The sequence below is a fragment of the Protopterus annectens genome, chromosome 1.part2 (genome assembly GCF_019279795.1).
Source record: "Protopterus annectens isolate FY-2018-M chromosome 1.part2, PAN1.0, whole genome shotgun sequence".
NCBI lineage: Eukaryota > Metazoa > Chordata > Ceratodontiformes > Protopteridae > Protopterus > Protopterus annectens.
Window position 1 is genome coordinate 198494989 of NC_056727.1, and position 25105 is coordinate 198520093.

Sequence of the window (25105 nt, forward strand, 5' to 3'; positions counted from 1 at the left end):
TTCAGGCCTCATTTTTGCAGCAATTACATGAACCTAGTGTACCTGTTTCTTTACAGGAATTGCTGTCTTTTCAAAATCAGAATGATGACTCTGAAAGGTTAAGGTGGATCCGTGATGGCTGCAGCCACATGCCACATTCATTGTAGTGCCATTCGGATAAGTGGCTAATAGCCCCACGTTCCTTTCTATTTCAATTGGTTTGGGCTTATCAATTGCCTTCTCATTTAGGAAAAAATACATTAATGAAACAAATGTTGACTGATTGGTATGACCTTTACATTTCAGAAGTCATTCCACATTTTATTAATAGATGTTTTGTTTGTTTATAGTACAATGTGTCAAAAAAATTTCTTGTCCTTACATAGTCTTTCAAAAAGCCATGGGGAGCCTTTTTGATGTATACAGTGAGATTTCATTGAACTTCCATAGACACAAAAATTTAAATATATCTTGATGATTGTTGATTTTTTTCTGGATGGATTGAAGCTTACCCTTGTTCTAAAACTGATGTGCTTACTGTTGCCAAAAACTCTTATTTGAACTGATACCCAGATTTGGTGTTCCTTGTTATATCCATTCAAAAGAGGTACACATTTTACATGTCAAGTGATACAACAAATAAGTAAAATTTTAAACATAAATATACAGTATAATTGCCCACACAGACTCCATGCTTCAGGAATTGTAGAGAGGATGAGCCAAACAGTAAAAGTCAGACTTGCAAAACTATGTGAGTAAACTGGTCTTAAATGGCCAGAGGGCTTTGTCTTGTAGCTCCTTTTTGTGTATGAAGTGCAATTGGCAGTACTACAAAAAATTTCTTCTCATGAAATTCTCATGGGAAGACCAATGAGAATGCCTGCCACACCCCTACCTAAAAAGGTGGGGTGGCAAAATGTCAGGGAACCTATTTTTCTTTATTGCAAGTGTCTTCTGTTTGCCCTGCAGCACTTGCACAAGAAGGCATTTGAGGTGTAAAGCATCCCAATTCAGCCTTTTAACATGACTTGCAATCTCAACATACCATTTTCATCTGAAATTTTTCCAGAAAAAAATTTGCTTCAACCAAAACTTGGATTCAAGTGTCAGACATTAAGAAAGCCCTCTCTAGTTACAGGTATAGATGAGATACCATCAATGTCATTCCATTCGCTGATGATAAACCAAAATCAAAGCCTACACCAGAAAAAATAAAACAGGGAAACAATTTTATCCAAAAGTGAGGCCTAGTGTTTCTTCAACAATACCATCGTGGGTGTATCCAAAAGCAAAGTCCAGTGATTCAGTAATGTCATCGTGGATGGAAGTAAAGGCTAGTGATTCTTCTTCAACATCAACAAAACTTTCATTATTCATTTGCATCACAATCAGAAGTGAGGAGCAATGATTCAGCAAAATCATCTTTAATGGACAATGAGTGGGATTTGGACTAAGATCTGGGCAGCAAGTCAGGTCATCAAGTGTTGCTTGTGGAATCGCAGCCTGCAGAAACTTCAGGACGGAGTTTAATTGGGACAGATTTTATATGGAGTATAAAAAAGACAATTCATCATCCACGTTTGCATGCTATGCAAAGGTGTTCAATTTTAACTGGTCCATGGCTATAGCTTAATAGATACAATACATTCTACCTAGATGTAAGATGCAAGAGTGCAGTTTACTGGGAGACAAGACTTTGATTGTTTAGTCTGCCATGTACATGTGTTCTCTGCAATAAACAAGACTATTCTTCTCTGCTGAATTGTGTTGCCTGAAGTTATTTTGTATCATAACATGACAAAGTGGTTGACTTCAGTTTGTCCATTCCAGGGAGATGACAGTGACAATGCCTCACAGATGGGTACCACCTATTAGAGGACACAACAGATTTGGCAGCATTCTGCTAAAAGAACAACATGCCAGCCATTCCCCCAGGCTGTGCACGCAACTACAGCTGAGCCACAGAAGCTTAGCTACTGCAGAGCAAAGGGTGCACTCATCCCAGCCACAAGGTGTTAGGGGGCATGACTGGCAGATGCCAATGTGTTGGTAGAGCATATGTTTCCATATTTAATGCTGCTACAGAAATACTTATTTTCAGGATTTAAGCACTTGCTTCAGAGCTTATTGTGTAGTATAACTTGTACCAAGCAAAGTTTTTTTTTTTTTTTGCTCCTTGAGTTGAGGAGCATATCATCAGACCTGACCTGGTGTTCCTTTATTTGGCTCCTGAAATTAGAGTAATTGAGGGGTTCCAGATTAAGGAGTGGCATTGGATGCCAGATGAGACAGCTTTGGCTTTACTGGGCCAGTTCTGCAGAAATCGACTGTAGGCTCTGCTTTGACAGTGCGCACTAGTGTTTGGCTTCTACTGAGAATGGAGTTAGAATTTAAAAAAAAACACCATGCTGCCAGGATGATTATCATCCTGTGTATGGCTTTCAGCTTCACTACAGCTGAGTGGCCAGAGAAAGATGGGGAATTAAATGTCCAAACAGGTACTGGGACTGATAGTTATCAGAATGCAACAGAAAAAAATATACGCAAAAATTCATGTATTTATTTATGGTTTGTTGACAGGATTAGTCCTACTAGGCTAGAGGCCCATGGTAGTATTCATACTGACTAGGGGAAATTTGTGCAGAGCACTGGGGAACTTCCTTTACTCTTTTTAACAATTACACGATGTCAGAGGGCTGCTAAAAGCACACAAAAGATCCAGCATGAAGGAGTGCAAGTGTGAGCAATCAGGAAGTGCAGCAGAGTCTGACAGCTGAGAAAACAGCCAAATGGAAAGGTAGCATGAGTTTGAAGTAAATGTATTATCATCAGGAGGATTAGACATGATAATGGGAATCCACATGATGAACAAGGAGCAACCTGTTAAATTTAAAATTATCCAGTGGAGTGAGGCAATTGAAAGGTGCATCAGTGAAGAGGGATCACATTCAGAGGGTGAATCTATCAGTCGGGAAGGAGACAGGACTGAAAAGGGGATGAGTATGGATGAATGTAAAAACTTTCAGGAGTGCGCATGTACTACCAGTGTAATAGCTGGTTTAAAGGATGTGCTCACAAAAACGGTCGTAGGCAAGCAAACAAGTTTAACTTATAACAAAACAATTCCATGAATGGCTGAAAAGAGAAAATGAAATAGGTACCTTACAGGGTTCCCTATTAGATGAACAAATGCTTAAAATGTCAAGTACGACATGCTCGACAGCTTTTAAGCGAAAGTTCATCTAAGCGAAACCTCAGAATGTCGAAACAAGGAGTTTTGAAGTTATAGTTTAGTATAGGAAGCCAACGGCTGATGCCTAAAATGTACTGTACACCATTACCCCCCCCCCAAAAAAAAACAAACAAAAAAAAAAAAAAAAAACAAATTGACAAACAAGTAAAAAAAAAAGTGGTTATTGATAGCTGTTCTATACCAGACAATATTAATTTGCCTTTAGGATTTAATATAACAAATGCATGGGCTCTACTATACTTAGTGAACTATTTTGTGAGGTTACCTTTGAATGTTTTCTGTTACATGTAATATTTATAAATGATTTCAAAAACAAAAAAGGTTTTGTGAGTCCTTGGAAATATATATTTCAAAACTTAAACATGTACTTAAAACAGAGAAAAAGGATGGCACAACTTAGAACAACTGAGATAAGTAAAAGGGAGTTATTTTTTTTTTTTGAAAATGCATATTAGAAGGTGCATGAAGTTATACAAAGTATACATAAAAGAAAGGTATGCACTGAGGCATAGGATATTTAGGTCACAATGAATGCTAAAGCAAATAAAATATAACATATTTCAAATGTGATAATTGTAAATAGTAAACAAGGAAGTGTTAGATACTGGAGTCAACACACAGAATACTTTTTGGGGAGGGTGCAGTCACACTTAGCACAGGACTATCATGAAAGAAGGTGTGGACGTTGTGGTGAATATGGTCATTGAAGAAGGCATGTAAACCTGTATGTAGGAAGCATGGTAGTGACTGCGATTTTGTGTTTGTCCCGCATTAATGGAAGAAAAGGTGAAAAGTGAACAGGATTAGCTAGCGAAGACCAATAACACAGATTACAAAAGAAGTAGCTGTGAAAATAATTCAGAAAGGGTTACAGAAAGTTATAAAAGAGATAGTATATGATGGTATGTATGGCATGAAAAACAGAAGGGTGAATGAAATGCTAATTATGGTTAAAGAAGCAGTAAATAGTGTAATAAGGGAGAAAGGTTGAAGAAACACAGTTGTATGCAATACTGCAAAAACATTTGATAGGGCAAGTCATAAAAATGTGAAGAATTTTAGAAGAATATGGGACTGAAAATGAATAATATGATGAGTAACTTATAATTGTTAATGGTTATCTGTGATAATTAACAGATGGGTAGGGAAAAGGATAAACTTGAATTAAGGTGTAAAGCAGGCATGCCTGATAAGCATGTGGCTGTTTGTGATCATGATGTTGCAATTGTGAAACGTATGAATGATTTGGAAGAGGAATACGGAAGGTAAGGAGTGGTTTGAGGTTCCTTTTGCTATTTCTATATGTAGAAGATTTGATGACAATAGTTAATATTAAGATATGGATGACAGAAGTATTGATAAAGACAGATAGTGTATCAACAAAAACAGATTTACAGCAAAAGGTAAAGGATTTAGTAAGGTTGTTAAGACTGCTGGAATATACTTTACAGCAAATAAAGTAAGTGTGTTAGGAATAATATTTGGAGAATACCAGGTGGTAATGGTATAATGGAAGGAAATGTTGCAGGAAATAAAAAAAGACTGACATTGTGGTGGAAGGTAGAAAATATCGGGTCTATATTATATCCTCGAACGCTTAAAAAGCGAACGCTGATTGATCAAACTTATTTTCGCGAAACTGCAAAATATCGAAGCAGCAGAAACTAGAATTTTTTCCTAGGGAAAGAATTCGGTTGTCCGTTTCTGTTGCTTCGGTATTTTCAGTGTTATGGTGGAAAGTTACCAGTCAGATTCAGGTAAGTGTGCAATTGTGTGGATGTGAGTGTTAGGGTGATTTAGGTGAGTTAGGGTTAGGGCTCGGGTTAGGTGTGTGTGCGATTGAGTGGACATGAGGATTAGGGCAGATTTAAGTGAGTTAGGGTTAAAGAGCGGGTGAGGTGAGTGTGCGATAGTGACGGGCCTTAGGATTAGGGTTTGGGTTAAGGTAAGTGGGTAGTTAGTGGTGCGTGCATAGTTTAGTGTAGGGTTAGGTATCAGATTTTAGGTGTATGTGTGTGAATTTCTGTTTGTTTGGTGTGCTTGTGTTGTGTGTATGTGTTTTGGATCAGTGATTTTTTTCCCTGACAGTTCGAGATTGTAAGCTTTCGCTTAAATTAGGTCGATCAATCAGCGTTCGCTTTTTTAAGAGTTCAATTATATAATATAGACCCAAAATATCTATGTTGAATATATATGAGCTAGGATAACTTGGATAATTATGAGGGGTGTTTATCATACCTCTCAGCTGTACAGAGGTTTGCAGAATGTCCAGATTTTTGCCTCATATTTTTGGTCTGTTTTTCATGAAATAGGGGTTTTCTGGCAAATTAGTGGCAAATCATTAAAGGGTGAAGTTAGAAAATGACAGACATTTGAGTCTGAGACTTCATACCCTTCAGAAAACTTCATGCTAATGCAAAACTTGTTATTCTATCAACATTTTCTAAGTTTGTAAGAGCAATATTTAAAAAATTGTCCCTATTTTTAGGCTTTTGTCCCACTTTTACATATCTGGACAAAGACATATGTAAAAGTGGGCCTTTGTCCCACTTTTATATATGTCTTTGTCCAGATTTCTTGCTCTAAGACAGTGATTCCAAAACTGGAGGTTCATATGATAATTTATAGGGTTCCACGCACCCACCTGGATTTTGCATCCCGATGACCGACTGTGATGTAGTATTAAAAAAAAAAAAAAAAAAAAAGAATTTTCAGTTACAGCTACGCAGCTCTCCCTCAGCAAAAAGAAAACAAAGAGACTTCTGCATTCGCGGCTCAGCGGCTGCTTGCCCTGAGTTAAAAAGGAAGAAGAACTAATAACTTCTGCATTTGCATCTGAGGCTGAGCAACTGTTTGTTTATCCCATGTTTTCTGCCTGGAAGTTGGGACTGGGGGGGGGGGGATTTAAATTAACTGTTCTGTTTCCTCCATGGACTACTAGAGACACTTACAGACTGCAAGTTACAGTGGTGGATTTGGGTTGGTCACTGGGGCAGGCACCTCTCCCTAGCATATCAAAACTGGTATTGCAGAGCTGATACTGAATATCTTTTGTTCCAAAAATTGATGAGCAAGAGCAGAACATAGTGTTAAAAGATGGTGAAGGTATTTTTTTTTTTGTTAAGTAAGTCTTGAATAAATCCCACCAAAGCAGTATGCTCTCAACTGTCCAGATTTTCTCAGATTGTCCAGATTTTTTGACTCATATTTTTGGTCTGTTTCTCATGAAATTGTGTTCTTCTGGCAAATCCTTGGCAAATCATTGAGGACTGAAGTCAGAAAATAATAATAGACATTTGAGCTTTAGACTTCATGTCCTTCAGAAAATGCATACTAATGAAAAATGTGTTTGTCTATCAACTTTCTAAGTTTATAACAGCAATATTTAAAATCTGTCCCTAGTTTTGGTCCTTTGTCCCCCCATTATGACAGGCGTTGTGCAGTTTTTTTGTGCCTAGAGGTTGAGAGGTATGGGTGTGATTGTGTGTGCGTGTATGTGTGCGTGTGTGTGTGCGTGTGTGTGTATGTGTGTGTGTGTGTGTGTGTGTGTGTGTGTGTGTGTGTGTGTGTGTGTGTGTGTGTGTGTGTGCGCACGTGTGTGGGTATTCTTGTGTGCATGTATGTGTGTGTGTGTGTGTGTGTGTGTGTGTGTGTGTGTGTGTGTGTGTGTGTGTGTGAGAGAGACAAGGAGGGAGGGAGGAGGTAGGTGTGTGTGTGTGTGTGTGTGTGTGTGTGTGTGTGTGTGTGTGTGTGTGTGTGTGTGTGTGTGTGTGTGTGTGTGTGTGTGTGTGTCTGTGTGTGTGTGTGTACGTGTAAGAGGGAGGGAAGGATCATAGGTTCAGAGGATCATAGGAAGTTACTAGGCTATTGGCCCTGAGTTTAGCCCATGTATAGACAAATCATGCAGGGACATGGGTGGAATCCCATGGATGAACTTTCTATTTCCCATCCAGTTATCCAGGTTGCGCTTAAAGAGGTACTCTGCTTGACATGGAGAGGGAGTCTATTCCACAGATGGGGGAGTCTCTGGGGCACAAATCTGTCCCATCAACAAGTCCTACTGATGTCACAGACCAGGTTGAGGCCACGCGTCAGGTTACTTGAGCGGAGTTTGACTTGAGGATATGCAGCAGTCTCATCGAGGTGGGGTCCGAGATTGCCTTGCATGCCAGAAACAGGTCACCTTTTGAGGAGTCTGTATGAAACAGAGTAGAGGGATAGGGCTTTTAGCCTATCTGTGTATGGTAGATTTTGAGAAACTGGATTCTCCTAGTGAGGAACCTCTGTGGTCTCCCCAGCTGCTGCATATTCTTTGCGAGGTACATACCGAATGGGGTGTTGTATTCAATAAAGGGCCTTATTAAGGAAGAATACAGGGATGTTATGACCTCCTTGTCCCTGGATGAGATACCCTTACTTATGAGTGGGCCCTGTAGAAAGCTTTCTGTACAATAGAAGCAACATGGTGGTCAAAATTCAGGTTGCTATCAATCTGGGTGCCAAAATCCCTCATGACTGACTGCATGCTTAGGACATTGTTATTGATATGATAATTTGTGGGGACATCATTCTCCCCAAAGGGGATGATGATGCATTTGTTTGCATTCAGCTTGAGGTCATGTTTCTGGCATCAGTCATTTGTTGGGTGAGACCCTCTTGGAATATGTCCACGCCATTAGGGGAATTGATGACTGCTCCCAGCTTGCAGTCATCTGCAAAATTGGTCAGCCATAGCACACTGGTTTTGGTCTGCACCTCAGAAAAGTATATCCCAAATAACAGACGCCCCAAGGCCGAACCCTGGGGTACACCACTCGATACGGGTCTGCTTGAGGTGGCTTCCCCTACTTTGACTATGTGGGTTTTGTCAGTGAGCCAGTTAGCTACCCATCTGATAAGATATGTATTGATGCTTAGTTGAGAGAGTTTATCTGTTATGCCCAAATAGGGAATAGTTTCAAAGCTTTGGGCAGGTCAAAGTAGGCAGTGTGCATTGTCTTCCCCTCATCGATGGCTTTGGTGACTGTCTCAAAAAAGTCGACCATATTTAACAGACATGACCTCTCCTTGACGAAACCAAACTGTGTGGGATTGAGTCTTTGGCAATGTCCTTGTTAATGAGGTCCATGATAATCCATTCCATGGCCTTGCAGATCAGGCTAGTAAGGCTGATGGGTCTATAATTTCCCTGATCGGTGGACACTCCACCTTTGTGTGCAGGGATGACAGTGGCTGTCCTCCACTCTGCTGGGACAATGCAGATACTCAGGCTTTGGTTGAACAGGGCACCTAATGGTGCTGCAAGTTCCTGCCTGAGTTCACGTAGGATGCAGCCTGGGATGTTATTGGATCCCATGGAGGCTGTATTTTTTTGCCTTTGAGAGAGCAGTGATGACCTAATCCCTAGATATAAGGGTAAGGGGGCAGGTACTGGGAATGTCCTTATTTACTGATGGGGGGAACGGGTCTATATTACCATCTCGAATTGTAAAAATATCAAACGCTCACATGAGTGAAAAGGTACATAAACAAACTTGTTTTTTTTTTTTCACGGTAGAGTGAGGAATGGAATATTTGCCCTTTCCTCACTTTAGTGTGACCACGGAGTTGTAATATATATTTAGTGGGGGGTACAGCACCCCACAATAGCAAGTTTGTTTTTGTACCTTTTTGCTCATGTGAGTATTCGATATTTTTACCATTTGAGATGGTAATATAGACCCGGGGGGGGGCAGAGGGGTGACATTTTTGCTGAATCTGTCATCCAGCAAATTTGCTATATCTACGGCATTTGTATATGTGACGTCCTTGACCACCAGTTCTGAACAGATCTGGTTACTACCTTTGAGATTACGGACGTATGTGAAGAAGGCCTTATAATTGTCTCTAGTAGATGTAGCCAACTTGGACTCAAAGTTTCCTTTGGAGGATTTCACTAGTGCTCTTATTTGCTTGTTTAGGCTAAGGAGAGATTGCTACCAACTGGGCACCTGCTCCTTCTTGGTCCTGGACAGCAATTTCTTTCTTTTGTTATAGAGTTTATTTATTGCAGATGTCCACCAGACAGGTTTACTCTTCCTTGCGGACAATGATTTAGTCCTGTCAGGTATTCCTGATTCCATGCATCTGTATAAATGTCCGTATAATAATTTGGTATAGTTTTAGATACTGGTGCCTGTTCCTAGAGAGGGGGAGGGGGCTGTGAAGCTGTTTATACCATCCCTCTGGAGGCTGTAATCAGCTTTGGAGAAGTTATTTTGTTTGAGCCCAGCTAGAGGGGAGTCAGGGGAGCTGGTGACATTGAAAGTGAGCTCTTTATGGTCGGATCTTACAAGGGAGGATGATACTGCAGGGATACTGCAGTGGTTACTCATGCTGGTTAATACCAAGTGCAAGATATTATCACCTCTTGTGGGGTATTGACTAGCTGTTCCAAACCATTTGCATTGACAAAATCAAGGAATCTCTGAGCATTTGTGTTCTGGCATAAATAGTTTTTCTAGTCTATGTTTGGATAGTTAAAGTCACCCAGGATCAGGGTAAAGGGCTGAATCTTGATACATTCGAAGAGGTCTAGATAGGGAGCTTGGGCATCTTGAATCAGATTTGGGGGCCAATAGCTAGCTATGATTTGTACAGGGGTCTTGTCAATTGTTAACTGCACCTGGAGTGTCTCCTGTATGGTCATACTGTTTGACTAGCCTGGAGGTGTGTATGTCTTTAATATATATTGAAACGCCACCTCCTTTGGCTTTACTATCCACAGTTTGGGGTCTGAATTTATGATAGGATGAGTAATAAGGTATGGCTGGGGTGCTCTCCGCAGCTTTGAACCAGGTTTCTGTGACTCTGCAGATGTCAGCATTGTCCAGGGTTAAGAATGCTTGCAATGAGTGCAGTTTCATGTTTAGACTCCTAGCGTTTAGCAGCATGACCTTTAATTTGGGTTTTGTTGAATTTTTATGTTGGTAGTTTTAACCTCATCACTTTTTCTAAAAAAAGGCACTATGGGGAAGCAAGTGCCTTTGCCAGAAGCCTGAAGCCCAAGTGAGACAGATGCAGGCCATCTCTGGCAAAGCATTGTGGTCTGTCGATCATTATCATCCCAGGTTGTCAAGTACTGGATCCCCCTGGAATTACACCAGAAACTAAGCCAATTGTTAAAGTCAATCATTTTCTGTTTATATTGAGGCATCATTCTGGGTGATGGTAGAATGCTGCTTAAGGTTAGGGACATACCTGCCTGGGACACATATTCAGCGAGTTCAATCATGTCTCTCTTCATATAGTCCAGGAAGGTACATCTCAAGTCATTCACACCAACATGGAATAAGACAGAGTCATAACAGTACCTGTTGTTGAGAGACTTGAGTACATGTGTGATATGGTGGATTTTGACCCCTGACAGACAACTAACTGTGGCTTTCTCCTTATCCAGCCTGGTGAGATGCACATCTGTGTGTCACAGAATGGAGTCTCCTATCACTAACATGTTAGGTTTATGGTTAAGCCTTAGTGGTTGTGAGACACAAGTGTGTGAACTATGCATGGTATGTGGTGTGGAGGGCTGTGGAAATTGCATGTGTTTTTCCCTCAGAGGTCTCCTTTGTTTGGGTATGTTTTTGTTGAGGACCTCCACATATGCGGGTGTGTGCTGTGTAGATGTGGGTGATGTTTGAGCTATAGTGATTGTGTTGACAACCTTCTCAGTGACATATTTACTGGCTTGTGAGGGAGAGAACATGGAGTCTAGGTTCCTAATGTAATTGCATCTCTCGCAAATTGTGTTCCTAGGTGGTAGTAGTAGTAGATGGTGGTCTGTGTACATAAGGCAGTTGCTACACTGTCTCAGGATGGCCATATCAACCAGACTGGCAGGAAAAACTGTAGGAAATTGTCCATCCATATTTTTCAGAATCTGAGAGAGAAGGCCAGGGAGAGCTCAGGAGTAAGCCTAAAGTGCAAGTGCTTAAACCAAAACTAAGAAGCTTAGAATGACACAATTTAAACAGGCTATAAACAAGCAGTAACAAATGCAACAGAAAAGATGAAATTTAACACTTTAGAGAACAAGCTGCAGCAAGTAGCAGAAAAAGCAAGATGAATTATTGGAGCAGGAGGATGAAACACAAATACAATAAAAGAAGCTGAATATTTTTTTTTTTTTGTTATTGCTAGCAAAGTGAAAAGGGAGAGAGGAGGAACAGAAGAAAAATCAAAGTTAAGGAACTAAGGGGTTTGACCTTCCCAAATGATCTCTGTATTAGGTAGAATGAGCTAATGAGATGGGACTGGGAAGATTGTCCCTTATCAAATTTACAGTAGGGGCGGGCAACAGCAAAAGCCACAAACTATAAGAACACAACAGCAGTTGGGTGGGGGAAAAACAAAAAAGTCAACCACAGATCGGCAAATATATAAATGTAGACACAGAAAAGCAAATAATTCAGTCAAACAATTAAATTAAAACAGTGCAGTAAGCTAGTGCAGAACTGTTATACAAATAAATAAAAAACAATGCAACACTGATAAGCAAATAATTGCAACCAGTGCAGTGCTGATAAGAAACACTGGACAGCTAGATAAAGTACAAAAAATATACTTATGTAGCTCTGCAATTCAGATTGTTTAAGAAGCACCCTCCTTGTTATTATAGTAATACAGTAGTACATAATAGATTAATATAATTAATCTATCGATGATTAGTATTAATATAGTAGTAGTACATAATAAGATGAATAACAGGGAGATAGGTGTGTGTGCATGAGTGTGGGAGGGAGGGAGGTGGGAATGTGTGCATGCATGTGTGTGCGTGCGTGTGTGTGCATGTGTGTGTGCATGTGTGCATGTGTGCGTGTGTGTGTGTGTGTGTCTGCATGTGTTTGTGTTAGAGGGTAGGAGGTAGGTGTGTGTGTGTGTGTGTGTGTGTGTGTGTGTGTGTGTGTGTGTGTGTGTGTGTGTGTGTGTGTGTGTGTGTGTGTGCAAGAGGGTGGGAGGTGTGTGTGTGTGTGTGTGTGTGTGTGTGTGTGTGTGTGTGTGTGTGTGTGTGTGTGTGTGTGTGTGTGTGGGTGTGTCTGTGTGTAAGAGGGAAGGAGGGAGGTTTGTGTGTGTGTGTGTGTTTGTGTGTGTGTGTGTGCGTGTGTGCGTGTGTGTGTGTGCGTGTGTGTGTGTGTGTGTGTGTGTGTGTGTGTGTGTGTGTGTGTGTGTGTGTGTGTGTGTGAGAGAGAGAGACGGAGGGAGGTGTGTGTGTGTGTGTGTGTGTGTGTGTGTGTGTGTGTGTGTGTGTGTGTGTGTGTGTGTGCATGTGTGTGCGTGTGTGTGTGTGTGCATGTGCATGTACATGTGTGTGTAAGAGGGAGGTAGGTGTATGTGTGTGTGTGTGTGTGTGTGTGTGTGTGTGTGTGTGTGTGTGTGTGTGTGTGTGTGTGTGTGGGTGTGCAGGTGTGCGGGTGTGCAGGTTTGTGTGTGTGTGTGTGTGTGTGTGTGTGTGTGTGTGTGTGTGTGTGTGTGTGTGTGTAAGAGGTAGGTGGCATATCCCTTAACTGTCCAGGTTTTTGCAGAATGTCCAGATTTCTGCCCCATATTTTTGTCTGTTGTTCATAAAAAAGGATTGAAGTTGCTAAATAATGACAAACATTTGAGTTTTAGACTTCATAGCCTTAGAAAACTGTATACTGTATACAGTTCTGCACTAGTTTACTGCACTGTTTTAATTTATTTATTTGACTGAATAATTTGCTTTTCTGTGTCTACATGTATATATTTGCCGATCTGTGATTGACTTTTTTATTTTTCCCCCACCCGACTGCACCCTGCATATCATTGCTGGAACCTTCCTGTGTCCTGACAGAGTGCTCTTCAAACTATCTGGAGATATACAGAGTTGAGTATATCTTTCTGGCACTTCAGAGTTGTGTACTGGTAACTGTTGATTGACTCATTTTATATCATTGCTGGCTGACTTCAGAGTTGTGCACTGTTATTTTTGCTTCACTGTATAGTTTTTCAGATCTCTGCTGAAGGTGTTTTTCCCCCCTCCCCCTATTTCTCTGTGTCTTAAGTTGGTATAACTGATTTTACATCCTGTGTGTTATCTGACCATCTCAAGGATTACTTGCATAAAATTAGACCCTCTTAGTAAAAAAGTCTGCATATCATTCTAGAGCCTTCCTGTGTCCTGACAGAGTGCTCTTCAAACTATCTGGAGATATACAGACCTGAGTATATTTTTCTGGCACCAGAGTTGTATACTGGTAATTGTTGTTTGACTAATTTTATATCATTGCTGGCTGACTTCAGAGTTGTGCACTGTTATTTTTGCTTCACTGTATAGTTTTTCAGATCTCTGCTGAAGGTGTTGGTTTTCCCATATCCACCCTCCCTATTCCTGTGTTGTTGTTTAAATTTGGAGGCTTTTGCAGTTGTCCTCCCCCACTGTAGATTTGATCTGGGACACTCCCCCCAGTCCCATCTCTTTACCTCATTCTACCTAATAGACTCCTTCTGCACTTGTTTTTAGTCAATTTTAATTTAATTGCATTTTTTAAACTGTTTGGTCTAACATTGCAACATACTCAAGTGTGCTAGCTTGCACTGCATTTGAATTGTTTTGACTGCTGTTTTAGCTACTTTTCTGTATATATATATATATATATATATATATATATATATATATATATATATATATATATATATATATATATATGTGTGTGTGTGTATATATAAAATACCTTTCCTGTAACTAGTTTAGTCCAGATTCAGATTTGCTGTATCCAGAACTGTATGTAAGCTTCTGAGCCCCCCCCCCCCCCACAAGCTTTCTGTGCTGGAGGGAAGCCTTCTAGCTTATCAGTGGGAGTGGTAAGCACTAGGTAACCTATCTACCACATAAGGAGTGGTTCTGGCCCAGAAATTGTAGTTATTGGCCGTTTGGGCAGTTTTTCCATCTCTCTCAACTTTCTGATTTAAAAGCCCATATTTGCACTTGTTTCCCTCCTTTTCTGTAACTAGTTTAGTCCAGATACAGATTCTTAGTTTTAGCACTTGAATTTGCTTATTTGTGATCAGCACTTGTTCAGAACTTGTAAGCACTAAATAACCTACTAATTACTACAGCACTCAACCTTCCTCATTACCTAGAGGAAAACAGTTTTGGTACTTACTTTCCTCACTTTGTTTAGAGAAAAACTGCTGTTGTACTCACTTTCCTCACTTATCTAGAGGAAAATAGTTTTTTATTCGGGCATGTCCAAGGGTCAGCTCCCAGTGTTCTCTCCTGTCTATCTGATGAATCAGGGCATCTTGGGGCAATGTAGAAATTGCCTCATGTACACAGACAACCCTCTCCTCCTACCACCCAACACTACAACCTGTGAGAGATGCACTTATCTAGCCAAACTGGAGGTAAAGCTCTCTCCAATCAAGACTGAACTTGACAGTCAAGAGGAGAAGGTAAACACTTACACCATACCACACTCATCACATAGTCTCACTAAATCTACACCACCAAAATCCACACATAGAAACACAAAAACATTCGCAGAGGCTCTCAATAATAATCTGCTCAAGCAACAGAGACCTGCAAAGCAGAAATACAAGCAACCACCACCCCCCAACACAACCCAAATGACACATAGCCCACAGACTCAGTGTGCCACACAACCACAGCTAATAAGGCAAAACAACGTACCCAACTGACTAGTCATAGGTGACTCTATAGTCAAGCACACCAATATCCCACTCACGAGGCTAAACAAGGAGAAGGTTACTGTCAGCTGCCTGTCGGGTGCCAGGATCCACCACATAACCCACACACTCAGGTCACTCCACAACAAGTACAAATATGACTCTGTCATTGTCCATGTTGGTGTGAACGACCTGAGACATACCTCCCTGGACTACATGAAAAGAGACATGGAAGAGCTCTCCGATCTTGTAGCCCAGGTGGGTATGACCCTAGCCCTGAGTAGCATTCTACCATCACCCAGAATGATGCAGCAGTACAAGGACAAAGTGATTGACTTCAATAATTGGCTAAGATTCTGGTGCCATTCTAAAGGGATCCAGTATCTGTCTGCCTGGGATGACATGGTCGACAGACCACGATGCTTTGCCAGAGATGGCCTGCACCTGTCACCCCTGGGATTCCGGATACTGGCTAAGGTTCTTGCCACCCCTATAGTGCCTTTTTTAGGCAAGGTTCAAATGACAAATTCACCACCATAACAGGAACAAGCAAACAAAAACTGAGGGTGATGCTACTCAATGCTAGAAGTCTAAATCTCAAAATGCACTCACTCAAGGCACTCCTTAAAATGGAGAACATCGATATCTGTGCAGTGACTGAGACCTGGTTCAAGGCTCCAGAGAGCACCCTGCACTACCAGGCTATAACTCATACCACACTTTACAGCCATGTAACCTGGACCGGAACACCAAAGACGGAGGTGTGTCCATATTCATTAAGGATATCCACACCTCCAGGCTAGTTGCTCAGCATAATGCAGCCAAGGTTATCCAAGTGCAACTAACTCTGGGAAAAACTGCAATCCAAACTATAGCTTGCTATAGATCACCCACCATGCCCCAGGATTCCCACTCCTCTTTTCTTGATGTACTGGAAAATATTAGGGTTCAACCAAACAACCTAATAATGGGTGATTTCAACTACCCCACCATTAACTGGGAAAACTACTTATGTACCAACTCCTTCGCTCAATGCTTTCTGGAATTCATAAACTCTAATGCCCTGGATCAACTTATCCACACCCCCACCAGGGGCAACAATATCCTAGATCTAGTCATTACCAATATGAGTGACCAGTGTTCTGCACCTGAAGTCAACGCCTCATTGGTCCGATCCGACCATAAGCTAATTACCCTAGATATCCACATCCTGCCCCCACCCCCCATTAAGGAAACCATGGTAAAAAAATTCTCCAAAGCCAACTTCATGCTTCTTAAGACAGAAGTGGTGAACTTCATGACACCCATGCAGATGTACAATACAGTTATGACTACTGAATCCTACACAATTGCACTTTATAAGCACTTACATGAGTGCATGGATCATGCTATCCCAAACAGAACCAAGACTCTGTCCCCCAAAAAAAGGAAGCCAATCTGGTAGCCCCTGCCATAAACAAACTGTACAACAGAAGGAAGAAACTGTTGCAAAAGAGAGTAAAATCCCACGAGTGGAGGAGCTCCCTGGTCAGCCTCAGTAAGAAGCTGCGATCCCTGATAAAATCCTCCAAAGCTAGTTACGAAAACAAACTTGCCACTGATCCTAAAGACAACCACAAAGCATTTTATAGCTATGTCAAGAATCTCAATGGCAACACTCAGATCTGCTCTGAGTTACAGCACAATGGCACTAAATATACAGACCCAACTGATATTGCCAACATCCTGGCAGATAGGTTCAGTGCTAACTTTACCCCCCTCTCACCCCCTAAAGAGCCCATCTCTATACCGGAAGAATGAAAATTTCCTGTAATCACGGCTGCACAGATAAAAACCACACTCTCCAAAGCCAAGAACACAGCATCCATGGAACCAGACAACATCCCAGGCTGCATTCTACATGAACTACAGAACAAACTAGCACCCCACCTAAGTACCATGTTCAATCATAGCCTCACCTCAGGCTTTGTGCCTGCTGAATGGTGCACAGCAACAGTTATCCCACTCCACAAGGGGAGAGCCACCACGGACCTCGGGAACTACTGCCCCATTAGCCTGATGAGCCTGGTCTGCAAGGCCATAGAACGTATCATCATGGAACTTATAAACAAAGATATTGGTAATCTCCAAACTCTGGACCCCACCCAATTTGGGTTTGTAAAAGGAAGATCATGTCTCCTAAATCTGGTAGACTTCTTTGAAGCAGTCACCAAAGCCGTAGACAAGGCTAAGGTGGTTCACACAGCCTATCTAGATCTTTCCAAGGCTTTCAACACCATCCCCCACTCTGGAATTAAAGATAAACTCACTAAACTAGGTATATATCCCAATGTCACAAAATGGGTTGCCAACTGGCTCACTGACAGAACCCACACTGTTAAAGTAGCAGACTCCAAATCTGACTTCAGACCAGTGACAAGTGGAGTACCACAGGGTTCAGTCCTGGGTCCTCTCCTGTTTGGTATCTACTTCTCTGAAGTACAGGCTAACACAGAAGGTCTTTGGCTAACAAAGTTTGCAGATGACTGCAAACTAGGAGCCATAATTGAAACTCCTAATGATGTGGACATCCTACAAAAGGGCCTCACTGAGACAGATGCCTGGTGTCAAAGCCATGGTCTCAAGCTCAATGCCAAAAAGTGCATTGTCATCCCCTTTGGTAAAAACTCTGTACCCATGAACTACAACATAGGTGGTAGTATACTTAACACCGAAAGTGTGATAAGAGACCTTGGGACACAGGTGGACAATAGTCTCTCCTTTGATAATCACATCGCCACAGTAGTCAGGAAATCCTTCTACGTGGCACACCTCATCACAAAAGGTTTCTCATCCAGAAAAAAAGAGGTCATTGTTCCCCTCTACTCATCACTTATTAGACCCATTATAGAGTATAATGCCCCTTTTGGAATGTACCTCACAAGACATCTACAACAACTGGAAAGGCCACAGAAATACCTCGCAAAGAGGATTACCGGCCTCAAACAGATGCCCTACTCAGACCGTCTCAAAAAACTCCAGCTTTACTCCGTCGCATATCGCCTACTCAGAGATGATCTCTGCCTAACATACAAAGCTATGTCAAACCCAGAGCTGTTGGACATGCTCCACTTAAAGAAATCCCAATCCCTCCAAGCTACACCCTCTAGGGACCTAAACCTTGTCACCACAATAAACAGAACATGCCAGAGGGATAGATTCCTGTGCCAGAGACTTCCCATACTCTGGAATAAACTACCTATCTATATCAAACAAAGCTCCTCATTAGCACTCTTCAAGAAAAATCTTGATGATTGGATGGGAAATAGGAAATTCACCCCGGGGATTACCTCTGTGGCTCTGCTCGACAGTGGCACAGGAAAATAATTTTCTTGGGTGGCAAAAGCCAGGGTACCTTTTTGGCTGGGCTTGTATAGGCCCCAGGGCTGATAGCCTAGTACCTACCTATGAACCTATGAACTAACACAAATCCAGTTATTCTAGCAATTTCTAAGTTCATGAGAGCAATATTTATAATCTGTCCCTGTTTAGGCTTTGTCCAGATTTCTTGCACTAAGAGCTTGAGGTGCGGGTGTGTGAGAGAGACAGAGAGTGAAATCCCCTAGTTAGTGTTAGCAGGTGGTTAGTAATCACTTAGACTCAATCACTGTATCTTAGCTACAGGAAACAAGAGCCTGAATCCTCTACCCTAACTTCCAAGCTGCATTTTTTCATGGAACTGAGTTTTAGGTGCATTTTTCAAGCAATTTAGTTTCAAGTGCATTTTCAAGGAATTGTGAGCTTCAAGGGAAGAGAAGTTTACTGCTGCTCATGCTAAGTCTGTTTACAATGTGCAACTGTTTTGTTTACCAAATGGTATCACTATTGTGGTATACAAGTTTAAATCAGTGTTAGTAGCACAAAAAGTAGCATATATGCATTTTGATGCAGACGTCTGTGGGTTCTACTTCCACACCATGTAGATGGATTACTGATACTGTGTTGTAATTTTTAAAGTTCAAATGTTGCTTTATTTATATTAATTATTAATTATCAGTCTAAAAACACAATCCAAAGTATAGGGGTCTGCCAAAATATTTCCTTTATAAAAAGGGTCCTCCAGTTTGCAACGTTTTGGAACTACTGCTCTAAGAGGTTGAGAGGTATGGTGTTTATGCTTCCTCTGAAGATGGCAAAATCAGTTATTGGAAATTTTATTTTTTTTTCTGGGCAATGATATTGAATCTGGAAAAAAAGAGGGGTTGTATATAACAATAGAAACAAAATGGAGGACTGTATCTGATAAATCCCATTGTTTTCAAGACTTCTGTAACTTATTGCATGTATTAAATAGGAAAAAACGAGTCAGGAAGTAGGGATGCTGTTATTTAAAAAGTGAAGAAGTATGGATGGGAAAAGAAGTAAGGAAAAAGAAAAGAGAAAGTAGGTACAGCTTGGAAAAAGAATATGAAGGTAAAATGAGGTTATAGAAATTAAACTAGATTATGTAAAAGGAAAAAGAAAGGGTTGGTATAAGATGATAATAATGGAGAATTTTCATGTGTTTCCCTGTGAAGAACTAGGAAAGGATATTAAACAGCAACCCAAATAAGGCAAAAATAATCTGAGAGGTTTTATATAAGTGGAGAATTATTTTTTGCGTAGAATCTTGTTATACAAGTTGCCTGTCAAACGAAATATAGAATATAAAGTATCCGAAGAAATAATGTGCAATATTTACAGTGTGGAAGAAATATCTCAGCACTTTTTGGACTCTAAAAGAAAATATAAGATGTTCTGGACTATTAAAAAATATATATAAAGGGAATGTTTTAAAAAATATGTACATATGATAGTGTATCTGAAATACAAAGAATAGAATGTTCAACATTGAAAAATGGGATAAGTACTGTTTATGTCAAGATGGTATTTATGACAAGGAAAATATGAAGAATTTATTATATAATAAAGTAACAGAGGATGATGATGTGATAGAAATAAAAAGATGGTTGTGGTAGAAGGCTTCAGGATGATAAAGAATAAATTGTTGTTGTTGTTGTCTTTCGGCTTTTCCCGGTTAGGGGTCGCCACAGCGGAACTCCGGTCTGCTAATGATTAGCAGTAGATTTTCACGAACGCCGAGGTGCCAGCTCGACATTCAACCTTCAATGAAGGCACACCCATTTACACGTCTTTCGAACACCCACCCAACCGTGGGGAAGACATGCAGACTCCACACAGAAGGCACTCCCCGCACTCCATCCAAGAATCGAACGGGAGAACCTCTTGCTGTGAGGCAACAACGCTACCGCTGCACCACCGTGGATATAAAGAATACATTGTAAAAAGAGTTAATACTAAATTGTAAAATGTGTATATAAGTAGTTTAAAAACTGAAAAACTATGTAAAATATAATAATGTAGGTGAGTAAATAAAACATCCCCCCTGCTCTTTTCAATAAGTGCCATGGGATCTCTGAGCAACCGCCAACTCAGGCAGATAGAACCTTCGATTAGCATCTTACCCAATAGACAGCAAACTTAGGTTTGTAACATCCTCCCCTTTATGCTGTACCACAGCATCACTACTGAAAGATGAATCCAAGCTACTGCTGTGGGAACGGAAACCACAGTTTTATGATCTTTCAAAGATAAATGTACTACTTGTTGAGTCACTGACGCAGCATTCAGTAGACGGTCATGTGATAAGCCAGACTGCATTTGCTGGCATAACTGAATTTAGTCTTTCAGACATAATACAGAGTTTTAACAAGTAAACATTATTTTTACTGTAATCCAATAAGCATGGCTAATAATTCAAATAATAAAAATGACTAATATTTAGTATGTTTCAGACAGCATGTTTAGAGGAAGTTTTCAACAGCATGCAAAAATGTCTTTTCTCTACAGCATCTTAGTTTTAATGTTGTTCTGCTTTCGGCGGTTAGGGGTCGCCACAGGGGAACTCCGGTCCGCTAATGATTGGCAGTAGATTTTTTTACGGATGCCGAGGTGCCAGCTCAACGTCCAAACTTCAACAAAGACATGCCCATTCTATGCATGTCTTTCGAATGCTACGAGGACATAAAGACTCCACACAGAAGGTGCTCCAGCTGAGAATCGAATGGGAGAACTTCTTGCTGTGAGGCAACGACGCTACCGCTGCACTACCACGGCTGTCTAACATTTTAGGTTTAATGTAATGTGGATAAATTAGTAATGCTATGACCTATTGTCTGGACAAGAGTTTCAAGTGTCATATTTATAAAACATTTGTTCATACTTGTGGAAGGTATCACAAAGTAGACTGTCAATAAAGTGGTTTACAGTAAAATGTTTCATTGAAGGATATTTATGTGCAAAGAAAGCAGCTCTAGCTGCATGCTGTATACATTTTCTTTCATGAATCTTGAGGACTGGCCCTGGGTGTAGTAGTGGTTGAAATATTTATTTACACAATTAAAGATGACATATGCTGGACTGAATTACTTCATGTCAAACACCAGTCAGGTCTGCATATGGTAAGCATTTCATGGAACAAAACCATTATATCTGCAATTTACAAGAATAAAGGCAAGAAAGAAATGCCTCCATGATTGCTGCTCTATTTAGACTTCTGAAAGTAAATCAGTGTGTGCTGATTATGTATACATGCTTAACCTCCCAGGTCTGTATTAATTACCGGTGCATGAATATCCTATTATGGTAGATTTGCAGTGCAGAGATTCTGTGTATGACAAACTACTTTGACAAGAGAAGCAGGTGCAAGTCGCCAGCTTTGCCTGAGAAGTTAGAAGTCATACTGGCCAGTCAGCAGGAAATAACATTCATTAATAGTGCAACACCCTTTGACATAATCTGCCAGATTTCTGCAAGAAAGTCAGTGATTGCTTATGATACTATGTAGAAGCCACTGAATTTCTCAATATGAAGAAAACGTCAGTGAGTTGCTTTCTAATATGAACATGTATGAGAAAGCATTACATACAGAAACTACTGATTTTCGTATATAAGATTTCTTCTGTCATTCCTTGGTCATGGTCTGCACCTCCTTTTTAAGGTTAAGTATTGTACGTTATGCAGCTATGCTAATTACCAAATGCATAGCAAAATTACTATTATACAACGACCCCTCCTTTAATATTCAAAAACGTGCACGCTGATTGATCAGTGTGCGTTATCATCTGAAGTTATAGTAATGGAAAAAGGTCCGTCGCCCAGATTTTTCCATTACTATAACTCTTAACAACTGTCTCGCTATGTTAAACGAGTTTAACATAGCGAGACAGCTTTAAAAAAAGCAATGGAGATTCTCCGCTGCTTTTTATAAAGCTGTCTTGCTATGTTAAATCCATTTAACATAGCAAGACAGTTTGTAAAAAGCAACGGAGATCTTGCTTTCTCTGTTGCTTTTTTCAAAACTGTCTCGCTATGTTAAATGGGTTTAACATAGTGAGACAGCTTTAAAATAAGCAACGGAGATTCTCCGTTGCTTTTTTTAAAGCTGTCTCGCTATGTTAAACCCATTTAACATAGCGAAACAGTTTGTAAAAAGCAACGGAGATCTTGCTTTCTCCATTGCTTTTGCCCACAGTTGTGATGTACTGCGTAGGCATATGCATGCGCAGTACATCAGAACTGCCGCAGAATACCAGACAGCTGTGGAAGGGCAGCAAAGAGGCATTATACAATGCCATTATTTATGAAAAGTAATTTTTTTTTCTTAAATAATTTCATTGTATAATAGCAATAACCCACTTCTGGGTGTGGGTAATGCTGGATTTACCCATGGTTGGCTTTGTTTGGCCACTCGGGCTTCGCCCTCATGACCAAATCACACCAACCGTGGGTAAATCCAGCATTACCCACACCCAGATGTGGGTTATTGCTATAGTCCTTCTCTGACTGCTGATCAGCAAACTCTGCACGTGATGGTTCTGTGATGATTAGAACTGTGTGAGCTGTAAGATACCCTATTTGTTATTCATCAGACACTTGTCTGTGCTGTGATATTATTCAAGCATTCTTATAAGATATTGTTAGAAAATCACAGCTATAAAGACATCCATTTATTTCCTAATATTGTCTCTAACAAGCAAGTACTACAATCAGTCTCTGTTGGAACAATCTTTCAAAATGAAGTTAAGCAATAACCCACACCTGAATGTGGGTATCACAGGATTTACCCACAGCTGGCTTTGTTTATTTACTCAGGCTTCATCCTTGTGATCAAACCAAACCAGCTGTGAATAAATCCTGAGATACCCACACCCATTTATGGATTATTCCTAAAATATAAAAGCAGAAAACTATTAGTGTCCTGAGTAAAAGTGTCACATTGCTGATTATGCTTAATATAACAGATTAGTTCTGTCCAAATTCAGCCATAACAAAAGCACTTCTCTCAAACCCAATTTACTGAAAAAAATAAATAAATAATTGAGCGAAGAGCTATGAACTGAGTTTAGGTAATCAGAATTCTACAATATATAATTTCTGCAATGCTTAGAAAGACAGGAGAAAGGGGTTGAGTAACATGGATATTTGCATAACATCTGGAAACAAATTTTCCTTCTCTTATTAATGTCTATTTTCTGTTTTTGTTGATAAACTGTATATATGTATTAAACACAAAGACTACCAGACAAAGAAGTGAAACAATAACTTTATTACCAATTCAGCAGCACGTCAGTTGTGGCTAGGGCCAAACCCCAGACCAGTGTCATAACAAGCTTGCCAATGGGAATAACAGACATTGGGATGGATTCAGAAAGCTATACAAAATCTGGCGGAGTGTGTCGAGTTCCACACAATCCCCGGGATTCATGAAGCTCAGCGCAAGGACGGGGTTAGTCTTATAGGTTCATAGGTTAGTACTAGGCTAACTGCCCTTGTAAGCCATTGTAAGCCTAGCCAATTATCCCTTGTGAGACTCAAACCCTGCACCTTGTGTTGTAAGGCAAACGCCTTAACCATTAGGCCACCCTCCCAACAGTTGTGCCCACCGTGCGGCATAGAGATGGCGCAGCAGCACCACAGGCATATTAATGAAGGTGCGCTGCCGTAACGGCCACGTGCATAGGAAACGTGTATGAGTGCAGGGGACATGTCCAAGCGCTACACGGAGGCGTGATCATGTCGGCTGCATACGCGCAACCTAAAATGCTGACCAGTACAGCCTGCCTCCAATAGTAATCTCTCCTGTCAGCGTCCGTGGATACTGAAATGTATGCAAAGCATACAAGACAACTTGCGAATACCACAATAAGAAGTAAACACAAAGGCACGTAGCTGAATATTGAGTCTACGTCCCTCGAACAAAGATATTTAAATCCCCATGTCCGTATTCCATTGTAATGTTGCTAGTTATACCAAGTGGAAGCGAAATGCATCGTGTTAGAGCACCGCCAATTGCCAAGCCTAGCCCAATGGTATGGGTTACCACCTGTCCCATATTCTGAGGGATAGTCGCCCTCTAGGCAGGTGTGTCCATACCAAATTTGTGAAATGTCCTGCAATAGTAGGACATAATTATGTCCCATATGTTATGAAATAGTCCCATAAAGTACATATGTCCATATATAAAATACCTATATGTTACAAGAAACAGAATAAGCAAGTAAATGAAACAGAATAAGCAACTACACCACCACAACAATAAAAGCTTATATGTAGACATGAAACTAAAGTGCTATCCTTTGTAATGACCGTGGGTATGCGTTGGCCTGTAAACTCAGATGTGTGCCACAAAAATGTCCCATCCAGGTCATATGAAAAGGTGGCAACCCTACCAATGGTCAGAGCATTAGCCCAATATCTGCCCATTCGCAGTCCAAGACATCCTTGCCAGAATGGCCCATAGATGAATGGGTATTACCCGAGTCAACCTACCATGTCATGAAAGATAAGTACTTGCGGGTACCTATGTGCATGACGTACAGCATGTAGTTGATCTGAAATTTTAGTGTAGACCTCACAACCATATTGGTCCCAGAGACATGTAGTGTACCCAATGTGTTCTGTTGACTGTGCCATGGGCCATCAACTGGAGAAGGGATGAATGTTGTTTGTGGAATATGGGGTTGGGGGGTGACGGGTAATGTAATAATTCACCAAGGGTAGACTGGTTTGGATGCACAATAGGTGAACTGGAGGTCTACGAGGGAGCGGTGGGTGAATCAGGAAGATAACCAAAGAACAAATATACAC